Here is a 24,099-nt window from a genome sequence, read left to right on the forward strand (position 1 = left end):
ATCTTGCTTTTAAAGTTCAATCCCTCATCAGCAGTTCAACTTTACTTGCGTCTCTTATCACACGAGTTTTAACAATGTTCATTCCAGCGGCCGCCATACAATGTTGCTGCTTGCAACCTTGTCTTCACCACAGCCCGGTCTCCCCAACTCACCGGCTGTGTTGATTTCACTGATGCTGCTTTTTTCCTTGGAGCCAAGGATGGTACCACGGCAGCTGGTGATTCTCCCCGCCTTGATTATGGATGCAGGAGGGCCCTGGGTATCTCTGACACACAACACAGGATTCCTCAGCCTTTGTGTCCTGGTCTTACGCTTTCTATTCTCAAGGTTTCTGGAAAGGAACGGTTCCTTGTCGAAAAGGTCAAGGGAACCTTCCTCCTTGCAATCCCTTTCTGTTTTGCCGTCTTTCCTCTCTAGTTCAGCTGCCATCTCGAAACCGCTGTTTCCTCATGTGCTTTGCCTCGCTCAGTGTGCTCTCGTGCTCCGCCTTTTATCCGTGTGGAGAAGCTTAATGCAAGTCAGGTGTGTGTGATGGTCAGTAATAGACGGACCTCACCTGACTATTGTATTGGCACACTTCAGGTATACTGTTCGGGTGTTAGTCTGTTTTCTCTCGTAGCGGGATGTCCGTGAGAAAGTGTTTGTGTTGTATAAGGGGAGGGAGGTAGAGCTCCTAAATATCCTACCTGGTAGGATGGGGTAAAGGTGTTAGAGGGAAGGGGATACTGCGTCTCACCATCTGGTGTCCCACTCCATGAAGACCCCTCACCCAGGTGATGCTCCTGCACTGGTTCACCCCAGGTACTGGAGCCCAAAGCGATGGCCATGTCCTGGCCACCTGGATGGCAGATCTCTGGGGACTAGCAGGTGAGACACCTTCTGGTTTCACACAGTAACCACACGCCGAGCCAGTTCATCATGATCATGCCCTTTCCACCTCATCTACCCTCCTTCGCCACCACTAGGTCGTTCTTATTGAGAACCGCTATGGCTTTAGTGAGGACAGCCGCACTAACTTTAATATACTTCTTAAGCTCCATTAGCATTGCCATCAGGTCAGATCTCCTTGTTGGTGGATCATAAGTCTCCGGTTGGAGAGGGGGGAGTGGGGGAGAGAGTGCATGTGGGTCATCGTCGACTGCTGTGGGAGTTTCAACCCCTTAGACCCCTGCATGAGTGCCTTTATGTCCCCTGACATGAGGCTCTTCTGCTTCGCTGCTTGGTTTGCCATATTGGGAATCCTGGACAAGTTGTGCACAACTCCAAAGAGGGCCCTGGATCCCCAGTCTGGCCCCTACCATACACCACTGTGCAGAACCGGCGACAGACCAGCAGCCTCTCTGGGTCCGAGCTGATCCAATTCCCTCCCACCCTCCCGGGACGTTTACTTATTGCAGAGTATTTCCACCAGTCAAATACACTGTAAGCAGGTCACTACGCCAGCGCTGAGTGGGCCGGGGGCCAGGTGAGGTTGCCAAGAGCATGCGTCTATGGTACCTTCATGCAAGGGCCTGCTCTATCTACATGCCAGATCCACTTAGTCCAAAGACACCGTCTTGCTGAAACTCAACCGTCAGCCACTCCACCGTGAGTAAATGGGGTCAGGGGTCAATGCATTAGCTGGACCTCTCTCGCGACTTACCAGTCTCTTCTTTTACATGCCTCTTAGACCATTTCACATTACTGCACCAGCTGCATGTCTGCCATCAGCCTCTGTAAGGAACTCATGGTGGCAACAGTAAAGACAGATCACAGTTCAAGGCTGTTTATTGAACAATTATTGCAGGGTGGAAATGCCTAACCTAAACCTAAGATGGTAGCAAGCGTCGACCATCAAATTAAAAATAAGGCAGTACTAGTGGTGTCGATCCTTACAACTAATTACAGAAAAGAGTGTGGGATAGGATATCAATAAAGAAAGAAATGTTCCAAATAATAAGTCAGGATGTGATTGCCAGGGGGTCTCCTTTCCCCACGTTTTCAGAACTGGACAAGGTGGGACCTTGGAGCACAGCACACGCTCGAGCCTTCTTAGCACAAGCCAACAGTTCCGCATCAGCTGTCAGGTTCCTTGAGGGCCAAGTCTCTTTTCAATAAAAAGTCTTTTCCTTTCGAGGCTTGATGTATCCAACAACCAAACAAACACCCATGGATTCTCAACCATATGTCCACCCATTCTTTGTCGTCTATGTGCCGGCCCAAATCGGCCTCCCATTGTGCCATATAGGGCGCCTTTGCAGAGAGAAGGTCAGGCTGCAGGTGTCTATATAAAGAAGTTCTACCCCACGCCGGGGGTTCCAGCAGGGTGAGTTTGAGAGCCGTTGCAGTGCGTGTCACGGCCTGTCGCGTGTGGGGGTTGGAGCTCCAGTGGCGGAGTTGGATGCAGGGGAATCTGTCCGTCTCCAAGCGGCAAAAGGCCTCCTTGCATTGTTCGAATGTCCGGGGCTTGCCCACTACAAAGAGTTGGCTCAGAGTTGTTAGGCCTCCTGCGATCCTGTTTTTAAAACTTTGGGGATGAGGGCCCGGGGAGAATGCTGGATTGTGAAAGACCGGGCTGGACGGGCTCAGTCCTCTTGAAACTCCCTTACGTTTCAAGGCCCAGTCCCATAGCCGTAAGGTTTGGGTAGTAGAGGCTAGTAGCTTTTCCCATCGCCAGCGATACAGGTGTTGGATGCGTGGCAGGAACCACAGCGGGAGGGGGAGGCGTGATTGTTCTGTTTCAACCCATCTGGGGGGGGGGGTCGGAGGTCAACATCCAGGCGTGAGATCGGGCATGCTGCGCCGCCACTTGATAGTTTCGTAAATTGGGGACTCCAAATCACCCTAATTTGGCGTCTCCCATCATCGTGTTCTGTGAGATGTTTGGTTTTCTACCCCTCCAAATGAACCGAAGCATTTTCTTTTGTAATTTACGTATGGCTGGGAGGGCGATGGCGTCGGGTAATGCAGCACTATAGGAACCTGGGGAGGAGGTTCATTTTGCAGGCTGTAATGCGTCCCATCAGGGAGATTTCCTGTCCTGCCCAGCGATCCAGGTCCCTTTCGAGCTCTTTAAGAAGGGGAGGTAAGTTCAGTCTGTATGTATCCTTCGGGTTTGCGGGGATCTGCACTCCCAAGTAAGGAATCGACTTCTTTTCCCATTGGATGGGAATGAGGGAGCGGAGGACTTTTATTTCCCCCCGAGGACAGGCCAACGGATTTTCTAAAATTGATGGTAAAGCCTGTGACCCTCCCAAAGACATCAATTTCCGCGAGAGCCTGTCTCGAGCCTGTCTCGAGCCTGTCTCGCCGGGATGTAAGATCTTTTCTGCATCTTCTAGGTGGCTGATTCTCCGGGATGTGCCATTATATGTAAATTGCAGCGCTGTTGGGAAGAGCCATCTATAGCAGATCTGTTTGTCCTACAGGAAGAGAGTCAGTGCCCGAAGGGCTCTTCTCCTCTGTAGGGTGAGAGGTCCTGATAAATTTGGAGCGGGGAGCCCTGGAACGTAAGCTCGTCTCGAGTCTGGCCAATTGCTGAGATAGCTTCTTTCGAAGTGTAGAAGTGGATGCGCGTTATGACATTGGGGGCCGAGTCCATTCCCTGGCAGGGGTGAAGTCTGTGGGTGCGGTCCACCATGAGTTGATGTTTATCCAGCTGCAGCATGAGGGACTGGAAGAACTCCCCCACATATCCCGCCAAGTCTTTGTCTGGCACTGTGGATGGAATGCCTCGGATCCTAAGATTACTGCAGCAAGCCCTATTTTCGAGGTCCTCTTGCTTATATTCGAGGATTTGACACCTGTCCTGAAGTGCCCGGATGGAGCGCTGGACCTCCCCTAGAGTAGTGGAATGGTCCTGGGAGCGATCCTCCACCTCCCCAAGCCTCTGCTCTGCCTCCGTAAGCCTTTGATCAGTGTGCTCTAGCTTCGCTGTGAGTTCAGTCATGCAGGATCTAAATTCGGTTTTGGTATCCACTATGAATGATTGTAGGTCTTCTTTGGTAGCTAGGGCTCCTCTATCATCCACAGATTTTGGAGGCGTACGTTTTAAAGGTTTCATTTTCTTTCCTTTGTCTGATGAGAGTTGCATGACAGCGATGTCCGAGTTTTTGGTGGTTTTGGCTTGTCTGGACATCATGGTTGAGGTGCCACGGGGGGGCAGGGGCTACTGCAGGAGACAGCAGGGACCTTCGTGCAGCAATCCCCAGTGAGGGGTTGTCCCGCCTCGTGGGGACCAGTAAGCGTATCGTGTGGATATGTGTGGAGCAGGCTGCAAGGCAACCGAGAGTGGGGGGACTGGGGGGAGAGAGGCTCCAGAACCGATTGCGTAGGTCAGGTCCGCTGGTACTGTTGCCCACCCGGAGCCTGTCTGGGTCCCGAGGTGATTGCCTGGTGGTGCCAAGAAGAGTTGGAGTGGGCTGAGGTGCCCCAGGAATGGAAAGGTGCTGCACCCCTGAGGGGTAGCAAGAAGGCTCAGTGAGGAAGAAGGTGTGGGTCCAACTGTCTCCCCGTTACTTCTGGTGGCAGAGTTAGAGGCCCAATGAGATCAAAGCAGGGACGCTGTGTGGGCAGGGGGGCCCCTGGATCCAGGAAGAGCCTTGGTGTAGGGCGTTCTCCTGGTGATCACGTGGAGGAGCCTCTCCTATATTAGGCCCCACAACAGGCCCTGATGGATCAGAGCGGTCCCTCAGACCCCTGGAGAGCTGCTGGAGTGCCTGGGGGCCCTTCTGCTGCACCCTCCCCCCGCGCTATGTAAGCGCAGCAGTGGCCGTGATGAAATTCGGGAGTGGGGGGGGGACAAGATTCGCACACACTCCTCTAGGCTGTTCCCAAATGCAAGGTGCAGAGGCACCCCCCCTCCCCCGGGCCCACCCACGCGTCTGAGTCCCCAGCGGTGGGCGGGAAAGCCCAAGGGAGCCCCAGAACTCACCCAGCCCGTGGGATCACGGGCCGCAGTTGCAGACCGCCTGCCCCCTACCCCGCGGCACCCTCTCACTGCAATCAACTTTTGAGTGGTAACTTTCCACCCCTGGATCTCCCTCAGATGTCAGCCTCCCTCTTCCGGGTTCACTATGGCTTTTTTTACTTTCACAAAACAGTTCACTGTAGACAACCCTCTGCCGGATTCACTCCTGTCAACACACTGGTCATAGGGACTTCAAGTTTTGTCAGCATCCCTCCACCAGGTTCACTCTTGCCAACCTTGTAACACTGTTCATATACTCATTTGACCATGCAGGATTAATTTCCCTTAGCTTCACAGTCATCTGTCGGTCAAAGACTTTCGATGGTACAGAGGATTTTACAAGACCCCTGTATGACCACTTTGACCTCTTCTCGCCTCTTCCCAAGGGCTTCTGGTTGTGGTAGTCTTTCTACCATTGGGTAATCGACCCAGAGTAATCCTGCCTGAGCACCCACGTGTTGCTGGTTTTCCCCCTCTTTAGCTTTTTAAAGTTCAATTTAGCCGTTAGCTATTTATCATTCAACACCTCATCAGTCTTTTCCCTCGACTCACAGATTATGATGAACTGCTTGGCTTTCTCCTCCTTCGAGTCAAGGTTGGCACCACAAAGACCTGCGTCTCTCACTGGCTTGGTGATCAGCGGAGGAGGGTCTTGTGTACCGTATACATCTGCAGCAACATACACCAGCCTTTGTTTCCGGTCTTATGTTTCTATTAGCAGAGGTTTCACTGGCCTGGATCGGAAAGGGCAAGGTCACTTTTCTCCTTGTCCCCCTCTCTGTATTTGCTGTCTTTTACCTGCTCTTGAACTGCCGTGCAGAGGGAGCCCTCACGCCATGCGGTCCACCTTGCACGTCCTGTGCTCTCGTGCTCAACCTTTTATCCCTGTGGGGAAGGGAAAGGACCATCAGGTGTGTGTGATTCTGGTCAATTGCCTGACTTTGCCTGACCCTTGTATTAGGACATGTTAGGTACAAAGCTTGGTGGTTAGTCCGTTGTCTTTTATGGAGTGGAAAAGTGTTTGTGTTGGAAAAGGGGAGATCCAGAATTTCCAAATATTCTGCGTGACAGAAAGGGGGAAGAGGAATTATATGAAATTATAGTGTTTGTACCAGGGGGTTTGATAAACTTAGAAGTGTGAAACTGATAGGATTTTAGAGACAGAGGGGAATGATCAGATTTATCATCTTGAAATAAACAAGGGGGATTGTGGGAACGTTAGTATTTTGTTCTATTAGACTGGGTTTTCGAAAAAGAATAACCAGAAGGATGTGGAGACGAAGGATGGGGAGTATTTGAGTGGAAAGCAGGAAAACAATGATTCTGGGAGTTGTGGGTGTTGGGCTTCTATTGTATCTATCAGATACAGAGGGTTTGTGGGATTCAAATAAGGAAGATCTTTTAGATGAAAAGGAGGTTGAGTTGGTGCAACCTATAAAAGCTTGAGGAAGCTCGTCTACCTTGTCCCTTTCTTCGGCATAATACAGCGTCTCACCTTGGATATTTTCCCAAGAATAAGACCGGAGGCTCCCCTACCCAGGTGATCCTCCTACACTCCTCCACCCCCACGGTTGGGATGTGAGAGCGCCAGCCCGTCCCTGGCTAACAGAATAAGGAACTCCTGAGGTCTACTTGGGAGGGATACCCTCAGGTTTCTCACACTTCCCAGCTGTGTCCGTGCCCCTGCTGCTCCCTACTCAGTACTTTCTCACTTGGTGCAAGCCTCCTCTCCGCTACCTTTGCTGTGAGGCCACTGCCTCGGCGCTGCGATCAGAGGTGTTTGCCCACAGTTATCTGCCGCATGGTCGAGCAGCAGCTCCCTGCAGCCAGAAATCCTCTCACCCCATACCGCAGCTGAGGAGCCTGCCGTGTTCGCCAATGAGATTTTGCTGCCCTCAATAGACAGTGACCGGCTCCTCCTCACTACTAACGACACCTCGGGTGCCCCCGCCGCCCACGCAGGATCACGTTCCTCTACGGGGAGGCTCCACTCTCATCCCGGTGGCCCCGGAGAGCTCCAAGCCCAGCTCTCGCCGCTGAGGGTCCAGCAACACCTCTGCCTCAGGCCCAGTGCACTGCAGCACCCCTCAGCTCCAACTGCCCCAACACACAATCAGTGAGCGGATAGCAGCCACCATAATAGTTCCATGCGGGCCGAATTTTGTTGGCGTTTTTGCCCTTTCCTGAATGCCATATCTTCTGCAAGCTCAGGAGAGCTCGGCCTCTTTGTTACGCTCACCTGGCTCCCACAGAGGTGTCAATCTGGACTGGACTGCTGCGGTCTCCACCAATGTGATGCGTAGGGCCGAGATGACGGACTGGGCTGGCCCACCTAGCTTCGTTTGCTTGGCCCGTAGGAATATTCTTCTGCAAGTGGAGAAAGGGAATTAATCACCCGTGGAGTTGAGCGTAAATCCCCCCACCCCGCTGTTCTCCCCACTGATCACCTTGGATGTTCCCTCTTATAGTCTCACCTGATGATTTGAAAAGATGAGTTGTCCATCCTGCATTGAGCGCAGGGGCGCGTAGATAACCAGTTGCTTCACTGGCTCCAAGGAATTGGTGAGTTCCAGGACAATATTGACTCCGATATTCCCGGCAAGACGCCGTAAGTATGTAGTTCATAAGAGTGCAAATGCCTGTCTTTCACTCTTGTCCGATTCCTTGCAGGTTGCAGCTTGACCCTACAGAATAGTTCCTCGTGGCAGCCGGTAATGTTCTGGTAAGGATTTGTATTATCCAACACAGTGCGATAAAATAATGTACATATGTAACCTGTTGCTTTCTCCCTTATTCAGGACTGAGAGAAAGTATGAAATCTCGGGGAATAATGCCTCCGGTGGTAAATTCAGGTAAGTCTTTTGTGGTGAGGAGGGTTCCCCTTGTTAATCCCTTGTTTCACCTTGCTGTCCTTCTGTTTCCCCTTAGGGGCCGGGGTTCGGGTAGGATGCAGTGGAAGCTGCGCCAACCTGTGAAGAAGAATAGTACCCCCGGTGGTAAAATCAGGTAAGTCTATGGGGGGTATTCCTATGTGTAGCTGTCATGGGCGCTACTCCCGAGGGGCCAGGACTGGCCCAGCGCCCTCAGAAGCAGACCCGTCTTCCACTACTCCGGACCCAGCAGACCCCTACAGGGGCCCTTTGGACCGTGTCCTGGCGCCTTTGGCGCCAGGCTCCTGAAGGGTTTCAGTCCCGGCACCATAGGCGCCGGGCTCATATTGATAAACCGTGTAATAATGCTTGGGTGGACTTACCTGAGGCAGACCATGCTGCATATTTACCCAGAACAAACCAGTCTGGTTGAAGTCCCCAGCCACCAGGGCTGGGAGGAACTATTCCCTCCATTCAGGAACTCTTTTCTTACCTGGGTGGAACCGGTGGAAGAACACACACTGGAAGCACTTCTCTGCTATTTAAACCACGCCCGATGGAAAACACGTGCTTCGCGTTATTCTGCAGCAGCAGCAGGACGCTCACCGAGTCGGCTCTTGCATTCCAGGTCCAGAGTCATCTTCAGCTTCCGCGCAGCAACCTGTGGATGAAGAAAGACACAGAACAATACTTACCAGATCCCGGAATCCAGTCGCCGGCAAAACCTGCAAAGAATAAACATAAGGTTAGAAAAGTGCAACTCGCTCGCAGCCGCGCCCGCTTACCTGATCCATCCGTGATTGCAACGGAGCCAACCGCGGCCTTCTCTTCGGCAGCTTCTCTGCACCTGAAAGGCAAAGGACATAATTAAAAAGGGGTTCGGGTGAAGGCAGTCGCATTCATCTTAACTTACCAGTTTTTGCACTGGCAGTAGCGGCCGCATCAACCTCAGCATCCCGGCACCTGAAAAACAGGAAAAAGACATTATTTGAGGTGCCATTAAAAGCGGCCAACGATCATTATACTTACGTGCATCGGCACGTGCAGTGGCAACGGATATAAAGCCCGCAGCATCCCGGCACCTGAAAACTAGAAAAAGGACATTATTAGAGGTGCCATTAAAAGCGGCCAACGAACATTATACTTACGTGCATCGGCACGTGCAGCGGCAACGGAAAACTACGCCCACAGCATCCCAAGGCCTGAAACAAAGGAAAAGGGACATTATTGAGGTGCCCATCTTTTAAAGTCTAAAGACTACAGTATACTTACAGGCATCCGCTCGTGCAGTAACGGCGGCATCGCTCTTCGGCATCCCAGCACCAGTGCCACAACTAAGGCCGCAAAAGACTTGAGCCTCAACACTGAACTCATCCAGTGACGTAACTGGAATCCACGCACCCCTGCACCAGACGCAGGATGGAGAGCTCAGCATTTATACGCCTAAGGTGAGAGCTCGCCGAGACAAGTAGAAAGCTAGGCTGTGGGAGAAACTGGCGATTGGTGGGAGAAGGAATCCCATCAAACGGTGATTAACCCTTTTTCTTCCACCTGCAGAAAACTTACCCTGCAAGTCAGACATTCGATAAGAGGAAGCCCAGTCCTGAGAGTCGTCTGAGCTCTACACTTCTCAATTGAAGAAACAATAGCAGCCCAGCCGGGATCAGCGCCTCCGTGGGAATCAGGTGAGCGTTACAGTATTCTCTTGGCTCACCTTGCTGTTCTTGTCTTCTCCTTAGGTGCCGGAGTGCGGCTGTAACATGCAGGAGGATGCGGTGAAATGTGATGATGCTGCGAAGGCCGGCGAGTTCAGCGCGGCACTGCATCAGATGAGACGACGCGCATAAAATAACTTCTTTCTTCCAGCTCGAAGGCGCGATGGATCGGGAATTCAGGTAAGGATCAAAGGTATTGCTCTTGTTCTAACCTTTTCTCCTTCTTTCTCCCTTTTTCTAGGAGCTCCAAACTCGAGGCGGGCGTGGCAGAAGACTGGATGCAAACTTGCAGGCACGGTGAGCGTTACGCTGCTGGATGCAGAATAATGCGAAGCGTGTGCTGTTCTTCGGGCGTGGTTTAAATAGCCCCAAAAGTAGTCCCAGGTAAGTATTCCTCCCCAGCCCAACCCGAAAAAAATAGTCCCTCGGTAAAATAGTCCCTTCCAAGCCTCGTTTGGCTTGCAGCTCTTGCAGCATGGTCTGCATCAGGTAAGTTTGCAGCATGGTCTGCATCAGGTACGTTCTAATCTATGAGCCTGGCGCCTATGGCGCCAGGACAGACTCTCCATATGAGCATGGCGCCATAGGCGCCAGGACTGCACCCAAATAGCCCCTAGCAGGGGTTGTTGGGCTTGCTTGGGGTAACTTGATGCCTGTTTCCGGGGTTGCTGGACTTGGTCTGGGTCCCCGGGAGTAGGCATCATGACACTCTTCCTCCGGCACACCATGTATAGGTTTCAGGGGGCAGGCCACATTTTTGAGGGCATAGTGGGGCTCGCAGAGCGGCCTCAGGCGCAATAGCTTCCACGACTAGCCACAGCCCCCCAATACTTGTTTTTAACTGTGAAGGACACATAGTGCTTATAAATCGAGTGGCTGAAGGCTGGCCTGGTTAAGACATTTTTTTTTTTTACACGAGTAGCAGGTTTACAGCTCCAATTGACTCATTAACTCTGAGAAGACTGCTTTGGAATAACACTAGCAATCACTTGAGGCTTTATTAAAGCGTGCTCAAAGAAGTCACATGAGGAGATGTTTAGGTAGGGGAGTGGCAGGAACTGGGATGGAATGGCCAATGGAATTAGCATGGCCATGGGCAGTCACTGGGTGGGCAAATAACCAAAACACACCTATAAACAGCTAAAAGAAAGACATTGAAAATAGAGGTGACTTCGCCTTGTCTGGTGAAATTGTGTGCATGTGCAGCTATGCTACACCAAACGTTATTGCTGCATATGACAGGCTGTAGCGTACCTGCTGCTTTCACCGGTCTGCACTGTGGGGAGATGGGTTCCAGTGACAACAGAGCTAGCTGCCATCAGAAGCTGAGCATGGTCAGAGCGGCAGCGTTATTCTGCAGTGCTGTTTAAAGCACATTCTGTTCTCACCACTGCATGTGCAGTGTTCACAGTGTCTGTGTTGGCTCCTTGATTTTAGACTGCAGAGAGCACTTGCGTCTGCCCTCAGAGCTTTGTTCATTTCTTCCCCCGCTGTCTGCACTTGTCCTTAAGCTTTACCTACTCACTCAAGGCGGAGCAGTACCGACTTTGGCACATGGCACTGGACATTTTTTATATTTTCTTCTTTCGTTCTATAGACAAATCTATTGTTCAGGTATTTTCTAGTTGAGATTTGAAATGTGCCCCCTCCCCCACACCCCTAGCCTTTCTTCCTTTTGAACCAGCTAATATTAAAAGGTTTGTCCTGCTGTCAAATTCGTTCTCACAAATGTATCTCCCTGAGTTTGTATAGCTTGTGCCGGTGACCTCAGTGCAAGTTTATTTGAATGCTGATGTGGCAGGGTTCAATGATCTCATCATGAATGAACATGGTTTCCTGTGTTGCTTCCGGTTTGTCAGCTGTCATTATTTGACCAATATCGAATATGTTTGTGCACTGAACATTGTGTCCAGCCCTGCTGAGGATTTGCACTCAATATGTCATTATGAGTGAGATGAGTGTATGTCAAATAAGGACTACACAGTTATTGGTACATTTTAATAAATGTAAAGAACAGGCTGTTTATTTCGGGGACAATACAAGCTTGTTTCACGTCAAAGCATTAAATGACCTTCAGCAAATAAAGTTTAAAAACTCAGTATGGAAGAAAGAAAAAATAAAGAACGGGCAGCATAATCATGTGCTGGGTAATGCTTAATTTCTGGTGCCTTTCACAGTTATCCGTTATCCATTTCCTCTGCATGGGTCAAGATCATGTTAGTAGGCTGCTATTCCATGACTAATGGAAGATCGACATTCGCTCCACTGCAAGCCGGGCTTATTCTGTCTGATTATATAGCAGGCGGACTGTACCAAGTAAACGGAATGGGGCAACTTGCATATTTGCACTAGTGACTGAACATTAGATTTGTCAATTAAATTTTTTGTATCTGAAGGATTTCACAGAGCAGACAGGAACACCTGATGGCTGAACAGATCACAACAGCTTTCAGATTCACTGCATCTCTTTGAAACCATCAAGAAGAATTCATGCTACATGCCTCTTATAGCTTCTCTTTCAGCAAACAGGGCTTCATCCATTCAACTATTGTTTCAGCTACCACAGCTTCTCTATTTGTGAATTTTTTACAAACTCGGAGTGCGTTTTCACGCTCAGTGCCAATCATAGTAAAGAGTTTTTTAGTGTAAGAAGGCTGGTATCGAGCAGTAGACCCAGACACAATTGATACAAGTTTTGAAAACCTTTATTCAATGTTTTGCTTGGGATGGTAGAATTCCTAACTGGCCCAAACTCTAAAATGGGAGTAATCGCGGCCATTAATCAATAACAAATGTGTCCACGTCAGTCTGGTCAAAATAAAAAGACCTATACTAAGAAAACCTAACCTTGCCCTCCTCCTTAAAACAACCAAATGTGTTAAGGAAATCCAAAAGGAAAGTAGTGTCTCGAAACGAAATGTCAGAATGGCTGCAATGCCTGCCCCTTTCCCCATGTTCAACCCCACAGGGTCTAAAGAGTCTTTTAAGAAAAACAAAAGATAGGTGGATGGCACAGTTATCTCAGTCTTGCACACTTTGGCTTACTGGCACAATTCAAAAGTTCAATTTTAGTCTTTCAATCTCCAATAGTTCAATCACTTTCATTAGGCTTTGCCAGCCTTGTCATTAATACTCAAATGTTACTAAACTTCTCACACAATTTCTCACAGTTCTGCACAGGCTTTCCTTTGCCGGGCTCGAGCCTGTCTTTCCTTCAGGGGGGTGGAGGGGAGTTCCCTTGCCCATGTTTTACATAAGGTATCTTTTTCCACTGTCGAAAACCTGCAAGGAATTTCCACAGACCTCTGCATAACCACTTCAACCTCTCTTTCAACTATCCTTCATTTCACAATCAACACTCATCTAGAGGCACCAATACTCCTTGGTACTTCTAGTTCTCATTTTCTTTAATCTGTCTTCTTGGCCTTTTTCAAATGTTTCTATTTAACACCAATACCTATCGGTACTTGTAGTTCTTATTCCTTACAGCACCAATGCCTCTTGGTACTTTTAGTTCTTATTCCTTACAGCATCAATGCCTCTTGGTACATGTAGTTCATATTCCTTACAGCACTAGTGCCTCTTGGTACAGGTAGTTGTTCTTCCTTACAGCACCAGTGCCTCTTGGTACAGGTAGTTCTTATTCCTTACAGTACCAATGCCTCTTGGCACTTGTAGTTCTCATTCCTTACAGCACCAATGCCTTGTGGTACTTTTAGTTCTTATTCCTTTTCCAAAAAGTTCTAATACTATGATTTTGCCTTCTTGGCATACTCACAGGTCACATATTTCAACCGTTGCCTTCTTGGCATATTCACAGTTCACATCTTTCATTTTGCATTTGTTCAACTTTCTTTCCTTTGATCTCTGCTGTAATATCTTTCACAATTCATAACATTTCCCAGAGACTTTTGAATGTGCTGTTTTCCCCATTGCAGGACCACTCTGCTACTTTGTATCCTTCACTTTTTACAATAGTTCTCTTTATTTGCGTTTTATCGGCACACACGCAACCTTCAACTTGCAAAATGACAGTCACTTTCTCTTTAACATCAACCAGACTTTTGTTCCACCTGATAATTCACTGGCCGTGTTAATAGAATTTCTTTAATCTTTACCTGCAGATCAAGGCCGTTACCAACGCCTCCTCTGCTACTCCCCAACTCCGTTGTTCACCCGGCAATCTGAAGGTTTCTTTCCTCCGCTCACTCGGCTTTGCTTTTCAAACACTCACAGCTTCCCAAAAGCATGGAAATCTTGACTGGCCTTCTATTGATCCGCTCAACTGTAGATCAGCACGTTGGCGTTCCAACTTCAACCGTCCAGTCCGCATCAGCCTTGGAAGAGCTGTTCCTTCTCATGCCCAGCCTTGCTCAAAATGTGCCTGTGCGCACCACCTTTTATTTTCACAGGGAGTGCTAATAAGTAGCAGGTGTAAATTGTTAGAGCTACGGGCCCGACTCTGCCTGGACACGTTATAGAGAAAGGGCCCACGCAAGTTAGGGAAGGTAATCTCTCTAGCCTCGATCCTCATCTTCCTTGGTGCAGTATTGTTGTCAAGACAAAGTGGGAATGAATATTGGAGTTGTAGTTTCCCATTAAACATGTGACAGGGGATGGATGGATTGTGGAAAAAGGGGGATACCATGTCTCAACATTGGGTGGCTTCTCCCCCACTCCCTGAGGACTCTCTGCCCAAGTGATCCCCCCCCTCGCGTGTCCACCCCCCAGGGTGCGGATCCAAAAGCGATGACTTTACCTGGCCACCTGAGTACGGGAACCCCAGGGACTAGGTTGTGAAACACCCTCAGGTTTTTCACAGTAGCAATTGCTTTGCTGAGGTTTTTGTATAATCTGGACTGGCGATCAGGGAGCTTTAGTTGCAAGGGAGGGGCATGTTCCCCTAACGGGAGCCTGAATGCATTTTCCTAAAATGATTAACGTTGTCCTTCAGCGGAAATAGATGAAACTATTGACAGATGAAAAACGTATCCGATTTCAATGCATTATCAAATAAGCAAGGGCAAACGTAATAGGTCTAGATTTTGTATTGGTGAACGTGATTATTTATACAATAAAAGAAAATCAAACAAGTAATTGATGGTAAAAAAAAAGCATCCAGAATAACATAGAATAGTGAGTATCCATTATTATTTACTTTAGCTATTTAAAAACAAAAGATCATACGCATGAGATGGACGGTATCTTTCCCATTCAAAATCCATTATAAATAACCTATCATATCATTCAAAGATAGCTACTAGTTTTGGCTTGTTTCCTGAGAGCCTCCTTAGATGCAGTCATCCAATATGGCTGCCTCCATGGAAGAGCTCAAAGAGCTTAAAAGGTTCAGAGATGGGCAGGAATGGGTGGGATTAGCCACATGCATTAGGTATTAAGTGAAAATATAGTTTTCACAGTAAAGAGAAAAAAAAGTTCGATTTAGAAAGACTGCTCTGACCGCGTGGGCATGCACGTTGGCCGGTGGTGGCTTATGCAGTCCCTCGTTTGCTACTTTGATGGCCGAGACCGTCCCTCAGGCTATGATGCCTTGGAGGCCTGTTACCCGGTCTTGATCTGCCGAAGGTGACAAACAGTGCGTCAGACTTGCGGAAGCCCTTGGTCCTGTCCAAGTAGAATTTCATGCCCAGCCTGACATCGAGGCAGTGCAGAACTCTCTGTGCCTCGTCCTTAGGCTCAGCAAAAAACATAGGCTGCACTATATCCTCGTTCAGATGGAATGCAGAAGGCACCTTGGGTAGGAATGCTGGGTGTGTCTGCAGGACTACCTTGTCCTTGTGGAACATAGTATAAAGCTCTGATGGGACCAGTGCCTGGATTTTACTGTCTTTGAGAGCCGAGGTGAGGCCAACTAGCATGGCCAGCTTAATGGCGACCAGCCTGATGTCCGCCGACACCCTTAGCCCAAATGGTTTGTGCGCCAGGGCCCCCAAAACTATGTTAAGGTCCCACACAGGGTGTGGCCTCTTGATGGGCGGGTAGAGTCTGGCGAGTCCCATAAAATGCTTCTTGACAATTGGGTTGGAAGAGGAGAACATCTCTTCCTCTGAGTTTCTGTAGGCCCCAATGGCTGCCAGCAAGTGTCTACCTGTGCGCCCGAGAAGGAGAGCATGTCGCTCAATATACATGCAAGGGGGTTGATATCCTTAGAGTCTGCCCAGTGGCAGAACCTGGTCCATTTGCTCTTATACTGGATTCTGGTAGCTTTGCTCCTAGCCCTAGCCCCCTGCATGATCTCTAGATTAGCCTGGGAAAGGTGTTCTAGCATGATGTGCTCAGGTACAACACTGAGGGCTAGTTTCTGTGGCGTGGGGTGGATGACCCTGCCCCTCTGCTGCGCCAGAAAATGTGCTGGGTCCGTCGGAAGGCGAATGGGTGGTCTCTTCGAGAGGCTAAGCAGCTCCGAGAACCACGGCCTGGCTGGCCACCATGGAGCTATTAGAATGAAGCTCAGGTGGCGAGACGCCTTGATCTTGCATCACCCTGTGTATCAGCAGCATGGAACAAGTTACTTACCTCTAACTGTTGTTCCCCAGCATGGTTCTGGCATGGATTCACATGCTCATGAATATTCCCCGTCGTCAGGCTGGGCATCCTCGGTAAAGAAAGAAAATCAGTTTCGTTTCTGAACTGTCTTTCTCCTAATAACCAATCACTGGTCTCTGGGTCATACTGCCCCCAGCCAATGACTGCCCTCTACCTAAGCCACTCCTCTGACAGCCATCTTCAGATTTGGTAGCACGTAAAGTGGCAGTAGGACCAAGAGAAGAGCCTTAGAGGGGCAGGGGGGAGGGTTTGCATGTGAATCCATGCCAGACCCATGCTGGAGAACAACAGTTACAGGTAAATAACTTGTTCCTTCTCCAGCATGGGGTCTGGCATGGATTCACATGCTCATAAATACAAGAATACATAGCAGTACACACATGCACAACCACGGGAGGTGGCAAGGCTCAACATTAAGCATTTACATCAACTCAACATTAAGTATCTCTGACCCCCTCACCAGGCCCACCTTCAGGCAAACAGGTTATGCAGCACTGCCTGGCCGACTCTGGACTCCTCCATGGAATACCCTGTGTTCCCCTTCCCTTGCCGCGCTCTGAAACACTTGTGTATGAGCGCGATAGAAATAAAATATCAATATCAATAACTCTTGCTATGAATGCATGCACAACCTGCACAGGTGCACGAGGTAGATGCACGAGGACATCATGCCGAACAGGGACTTGATGGACCTCACCCTGGCAACGTCCATGGTTGACAGCCGTTGCACCTTGCCCAGGATGGCCTTCGTCCTTTCCTCTGACGGAGAAGCCAATTGCGTCACTGTGTCTAGCCTGGCTCCCAGGAACAGGGCGACTTGCGAGTGGGATTTCGCGAAGTTGATCGAGAATCCCTGCTCCGTGAGCAGTTGGACAGTCTTCGCTGTGTGCACGACGGCGAGTTCTTTTGTCTTTGCTCGGATGAGCCAATCGTCCAGGTAGGGGTAGACGTGGATCCCCTGCAGGCACAGCTGTGCCGCCACTAGTGCTAGGCACTTAGTGAATACCCTGGGCTTCGACTTCAATCCAAAGGGAAGGGCCTTGAAATGGTAGTGTCACCCTTGGACTACGAATCTCAGGAACTTTCAATGTCCTTTTAGAATGGGGATGTGCAAGTAGGCAATCTCCAAGTCCAGAGATGATAGGAAGTCGCCTTCCTCCAGCTGTCCCAGCACATGCTGAAGGGTGACCATCCGGAACTTCTGGGACTTGATGTACTTGTTTAGATGACAAAGGTCCAGGATAGGTCGCCAGCCGCCGGTCTTCTTTCTTAGAGGATGTATCGTGAGTACACTCCGGAGCCTCTTTGGGACGAGTTTGATGGCTCCTTTCTTCAGCATCGCCCTTACTTCCAGCAGCAGTTGAGGGACGTGGTTTTCCTTCTTGGCCAGGGGTGGAATGCGCGAGCACTTCTTTAGAAACTCGAGAATGTGCCCGCAGGCCAGGGCATCCAGCAGCCCATCGGTCGGTGGAGATGGACTACCACACGTTGACGAACTTTGCCAGCCGGCCTCCCACCGGGGTGCTCAGGTGGGGGCCTGACGCTACAGCCGGTTCAGTCCTGCTTGGCAGCAGCCTTGCCGCCTTGGCCTCCTTGTTGACGAGATCCTCCTGACTTGCCGCGTCCTCTGTAGGCCTCCTGCGACGAGGAGCGGGCCGCCTGGCGGTACGTCGAGGACCCACGGCGAATCCTTTGGCGGCACCTTGCTTGCCTCGGAAGTTCCGAAAGGGCGGCCGTCGTTGTTGCAGAACACCCAAGGCCTGAGCCGTCTCCGTGTCTGCCTTGATGGCCTGCAGTGACTCGTCCACTGTCTTGCCAAACAGGTTGTTCCCGTCGAAAGGCATGCACGTCTTGGCGGAAATCGGTTGCCTTGAGCCAGCCACGCCGGCGAAGGCAAACATTGTTGCCCATCTGGCAAAAACCGGTGTCAGCAATGTCCGTGGCCACCGTTATGGCGTGGTCCGACGCCACCTCACCTTCCTGTAGGATCTCCAGGGCCTCAGCCCTCTTGTCGACTGGGAGGAAGTCCAGCAGGTGAGCGATCTTAAACCACAGCTCCCTGTCGTAGCGGGCCACGATCACGAGGGCATTGGCCGCTTTAATCATCGTCACCGCCGACGAAGTGACCCGCCGCCCCATGGCGTCCAGTTTCTTCCCCTCGCCGTCCGGCAGGGATGTCGAAGCCGTCGCCCCCGCCGCTTTCTTCTTGGCCGCCACGGAGACGACCGAATCCGGGGTCGGCTGCGCCCTAAAGCACATGGGGGCGGAATCCAGGAGCCGGTACTTCTTCTCGTACCGGTCTCTCTTGGCAGGAGTCGTGGACGGGTTCTTCAGGAGCGACAGCCCCTCATCCCAGATGTCGTCAAGTAATGGGACCGAGAGGACCGTCTTCCTCTTGGCTTCACGCCGTTGATAGAGGAGACCCTCCTTCTGTTCCTCGGGGCAGAGCTGGAAGAGCTCGGGTGCCCTGGCGATCATGGCATGGAAGGAGCAAATTTCGTCGGGTGGGGATGCCTAAGGAGGTGGTGATGGAAGGCCCATCCCGTCGTCACCACCGTCATCATCTGTCCCCGTTGTGGCCGTCACCGTTCCCGTGTCGTCCCTCGGATCAGGAGAAGGCGATGAAGGCCGTGAAGGCTGGAAGGGCGGGGGGGGTAATTCTCCTCCGCTTGCTTGGAGGGCTACCCGACGGTCCAGGCTCCGCTGGATCGTCCGTTGGGGGTAAGGGCAACCTTGTCCTTATCTCCGTACAGAAGGCCTGAATCGCCATCAAGATTGCTCCCAAGTTGTCTTGTGGCCCAGGTACCGGCTGCGAGGGGCGCGACGGTTGGGGAGTGGAATCCTCTGCCTCCACGGGCTCCTCGTCGACACCACCGTCGCTTTCTTCGTCCGCCTCGTCGGGATCCATCCCGTGGGACCGGACCTCCTTGAACTTCTTGTTCAGGATCTTGTTCAGGATCTTTGCGACTCCAGCCAGCTCCTCTTCAGAGGCTGTATCTGTGTCCGTGATGGCCACCGGGCCGCCCCCCTCTTTTTCCACCCGGGGTTTCACAGGGGTCTTATTGATGGGCTGAAAAGAGGATTCCCTCCACAGTGGCAGGGAAACTCTAGGCCCCGAGGTCGCCTCCCGACTCCCTCGAAAGAGGCCTTAGCCGGGTGAAAGAGGGCCTTCACGACTTTGGGCACGCTTGAGGTCTTCTCCTTGGGGGAGGGAGGGTCACTGCCTCGCTCCCCCTCGGCTGTCTCCGTCGGGATTGACCGGGGCTTCTCCAGAAGCTTACCCGGGTTCTCTGATTCCCTCTTCCCCGAGCCAGAGCGTTGGCTCGTGATTGATGGCGTCGGTGAAAGTGTGCCCTTCCTGGCAACCGATCGGCGCTCCTGGTGCCCGCGGACTCGCGGTGCTTTGCCTTTTGTTGGGCCCCTCAAAAGGTCTTAGAAGACCGCTTGGACGACGACTTTTTCTCACCTACTGCTGGGCTCTTGCCTTCCAGCCAGTTGGTGAGCCGGAAACGCCGATCGTTCATAGTTCGTTCTGACATGTTCTTGCAAAACGCACAGTCCTTCTCCACGTGTGTTTCGTCTTGAAGGCAGTAGAGACATCTGGAATGCTCATCCTCCTTGAAGACATTCTGCAATCCACATCCAGCGCAGCTCCTGAACAGCTTGGATCCGGGAGTCGTGTTTCCTTTGTCCTGGGCCATGTCCACGCACGATAGGCCTCAAAGATCTTCCGGAATCCTCCATTAAGCAAATCTCGACGAAAACTTCACCCATGAAGGGCGTAGAAAATTCCGAAACACTGTTGATCGGAAGTAGAAACGGTGGAGCGTGAGGCTCGATTGACCGAAAAAATTAGATTAAACTCTTTGAAAAATCGCAAAACGCAGTAAAAGCTCGAGAGCTATAGCACGAGAGCTCCCAACACTTGAACGTGCGGTAAATATCTGAAGATGGCTGCCAGAGGAGGGGCTTAGGTAGAGGGCAGTGTTTGGCTGGGGCAGTATGACCCAGAGGCCAGTGATTGGTTATTAGGAGAAAGACAGTTCAGAAACGAAACAAACACATTTTTTCTTTACCGAGGATTTCCAGCCTGACGACGGGGAATATTCATGAGCATGTGAATCCATGCCAGACCCTATGCTGGAGAAGGGAGGGACGGCGTATGCGGTCATGCCGTTCCACTGAAACTGAAATGCGTCGCCCAGGGAGCTGGGGACCTGTCCCTGCCAGGAGGCAAACTGTTGGCACGTCCTTTTGTCCCGGGTGGCAAAGAGGTCCACCTGGGGGTGTCCCCATCTGCTGAAGATCTCCTGCAGCACGAGGTCGTTCAATTGCCACTCATAATTGTCCACTCCCAGTCTGCTGAGCCTGTCCACCTCCAGGTTGGATTTGCCCGGAAGGTGGACGGCCATGTGGTAGATGTTTTCCAGGGCCCATTCCCACATGCTGACATGCTGACCACCAGCCTGAACAGTGTTGGGACCTGGTATCTCCCTGCTTGTTGACACAGAACATGCTGGTTGAGTTGTCTGTCTGAATGAGGATGACCTTGCGCTCGATAACCGGAAGGAAGGCTCTGAGAGCTAGCCAGATGGCCTTCAGTTCCAGCCAATTGATGTGGTACTCCTGCTCCTGCCTGGTCCAGTTGAAATGAACGCAGGGTGGCCCCCCATCCCTCGAGCAAGGAGTCCGTAGTGATGGTGATCTGCAGGGTAGGCTGCCGGAAGGGTTTGCCTGTCCGCAGGTTGCAGTCCCTGGACCACCATGTGAGGTCCGGGCAAAGAGAAGGAGGGACGTTGATCATCTCTGCCTGAGAGCCCTGCTCCTGGATCCAAGATGCTGCGAAGTGCAGCTGTATCCGCCTCATCCTGAGTCTCGTGTGGGTGTCATGATTCCAGCCCCTCATGTCCCCAGCTCTCCAAGATGTCAGGCTGGAGCCAGGCACGATCACCTACATGGCCCTCAAGGGCCTCTCCATCCCTCCAAAGACCCATAGGATAACATAGGGGATTGGACCTGTAGTGTATTGATGGGGACAAGATGGATGCCCCCACATATTTCGGTTCCCAGAACTGCATGTGCAGTCTAGTCTTTTGTCTTTTGCGTGTGCTTCAGCCCAGAGACACCTGGGATACCCAGAGACTATTTAAGCCACGCCCAGGCTGAGAAACATGCTTTGTTTTCTGCACCTGCAGCGTGACACTCACCGTGTTCGGATTGGTCTCCAGTAGGCCTGCATCTTTCTTCTGCGCTCAGCTCCTGCAAGAACAAGAACACTGTTAGAACAGCCTTACCTTGCGGCGCTTCTGCCCATCATTCATTGCTTCTTCTGTTCTGCGGGCATCTTTGGCGGCGTCATTCCCATCCCGGCACACCGCTTCCTAAGGAAAAGGGAAAAGAACTGAAAAAAGGCATTAGTAAGCATTTAGCAAATCGTCGCTTATTTTTAAAGACTGTACGAGCTTCAAACGCTTACCTGAATCCCAGCCGCTCTGAGGGAACTCTGTCTCCGGAACTTCTCATCCATCTGCAAGAGGGAAAAGACACTCCAGGTTAGCGTGGAAACATCTAGAGGCGCCGCATACCACGCTTACTCACCGCATTTCTTCTTCATAATCGGCATCCACGCTGAAAACGCTGCGGCACCTAAAAGACACAGAAAAAGAACTCGGTTCAATACAAGTACGAAAGGGTCGCATCGCGCTCTCACTCACCTTCAGCGCTACTCATCTCAGCAGCACGTCGCCATCCCCAGACGCCGGCCATCATATAAGGAAGGAAAGGAACGAAGTTAGAGAACTGTTCAAAAGACTCATTATACTTACCTGTCGGACTCTTGCCAATGAAGTAACTAGGCAGCAACGAGCCTGCATCAATCAACGCGCCCCTGCGCTTAAAGCAGGACGCAGAGCACACTTTCCAAGAAAACAAAGTGAGCTGTGGATCAAAGGGAAGGGTTGGACCCCGGGGAAGAAGGGGTTCAAGCACACAGAGACAATAGGGAGTTAAACTCTACCAATCCTGTGTTTCAGGCCCAGTCACCAGTCGAGTAGACTCCAGGGAAGGGTTCAAGGTCGTAAGAGGTCAGAACAGGCTGAGTGACGTCCCCGTGGATACCAGGTGAGCGTTACAGTGGGGGACGGCCAGTAGGACCGCTGCCATGAGACCCAGTAGGCGATGATACCACCAGGCCAATGTCACTTCTTTGCTGAGGAATTGCGCAGTGGCCCTCTTGATGGCCGTGTTCTTGTCCTCTGAAGGAAAAACTGTCTCGGAGCATGTGTCCCAGATGAGGCCCAAGAAGGTCAGACTCTGGGTGGGCTGCAGCTGCGACTTCTTGAGATTGAGCGAAAAGCCCAGATTGTGCAGTGTATCCATAAGAGCATTGGAAGTGCGGTGCACTGCTTCCGGAGATGAAGCCCTGAGGAGCCAGTCATTGAGGTATGGGTATATGTGGTGGCCCTGAGGAGGGCCGCCACTGTATTCATGAGCCTGGTAAAGACCCTGCAGGCCGAGTTGAGGCCGAAGGAAAGCACCTTGTACTGGAAATGGCAGCCCATGATCCTGAATCGTAGAAAAGAACAATGAGGCTGCCAAATCGGGACATGTACGTACGGGTCCTTCAGATCCAGGGAGCCCATCCAGTCTCCCTTGCACAATGTTTCCGCTATTACGGCTGGCGTAACCATCTTGAATTTTTGTAGAGGTTGAGGGTGGAAAGGTCCAGCACAACTCTCAGGCGTGCCTGGTTCTTTTTCTGAATGGTGAAAATCCTGGAGTATAAGCCCAAACCTCGCTGGGAGGATTTCCTCCACTGCCTGGCTCTCGACGAGCGACCGGATCTCCGCCAAAAGATTTGCTGTCCCATCTGTGGTAGTGGAGGGGAAGAGGGAGGAGAGGCTGGGATGGGTAGGCGATACCCCGTGGATACTACAGAGAGGATCCAGGGGTCTGCGAAATTCGGGCACCAGAAGTGTGCATGGAGAGCAAGCCTGCCCCCCACGGAGACACGTGGACCCAGAGGGCTGTGTCATGCCTTCTTTCCCTCTGAGGCTGTTGCAGAGGAGGGGGGACTGGAAAAATAACTCTTACTCCCCCCCCTTTTGTTGCTTGCGCTGATTTTGGGTAGGCGAGCGGTCCGGTTGCCTAGACCTATGCTCTTGGAAGCCGCAGAACCCTCCGTATGAACGCCCCTTGTCCGAGCGCTGCTGTGACTGGGTGTACATTTTGGGCGTGGTCTTTGTAAGGATGGATAAAGCCTTCACCGTTTGTGAGCTGTTTTTCTTTTTATCCAGCTCCTCGTTCGTAGTGAGTGAAAGAGGTCACCCCCTTCAAACGGCAGGTCTAAGATGCGTTCCTGGACATCCAGGTTGAATTTTGTAGCACAGAGCCAGGATGTTCTTCTCATGTCCATGGCAATGCAGATGGCCCGGCCAGAGGTGTCAATATGGGCAACGGTGGATTCCATGATGTCTTGTCCCACCATCTTGGCCTCAGCCAGTCCCGCCTTGAATCGTGATTGGTTATGCGCCGGAAGCTTTGGGAGGATATCCGCAATTTCCCGTCAAAGCCTCTGGTTAACAGCTGCCAGCATGGCATCCACATTGGCTTGACGAAATTCAGGGACGCATTGGAATACAGCTTCTTCCCGTATGCCTCCAAGATCTTCTCCTCCTTGCCTAGCAGCGCCGCGGAGGAGGAAGCCGAGGACGACTGAGGCTTGGAGTATAGTGATTCCGCAGCGATCACTGAGGAGTGCAGCTGAGGGTGGGCCGATAGCACAAGTGTATCCCACTCTGTCTGTACTTGGAGTTCAGGCATCGATTGCACAGCTGGACCGAGTGGGGCTTGAGCCAGCCCTTTCTGGCCAAGGTGATGACGTCCTTCTGCATCGGGATCCCCGTTCTCGCTGCGGGACACAGCGTGAGCACTTCGGCAAAGACCCCCTCTGATGGTTGCTCAACCTTGGGTTGAGGAAGGCCCAAGTACTCTGCCAGCC

The 24,099-nt window shown here is 51.3% G+C and overlaps 1 protein-coding gene across 2 annotated transcripts in view; it reads right to left on the reverse strand.

The window, feature by feature from the left end:
- Positions 1 to 24,099, reverse strand: part of N4BP2 (NEDD4 binding protein 2) — a 2,396,815-nt gene that overhangs the window by 978,285 nt on the left and 1,394,431 nt on the right. The gene's annotated exons all lie outside the window — the stretch shown is intronic.

The sequence above is a fragment of the Ambystoma mexicanum genome, chromosome 6q, assembly GCF_040938575.1.
Source record: "Ambystoma mexicanum isolate Mex_15411 chromosome 6q, UKY_AmexF1_1, whole genome shotgun sequence".
NCBI lineage: Eukaryota > Metazoa > Chordata > Amphibia > Caudata > Ambystomatidae > Ambystoma > Ambystoma mexicanum.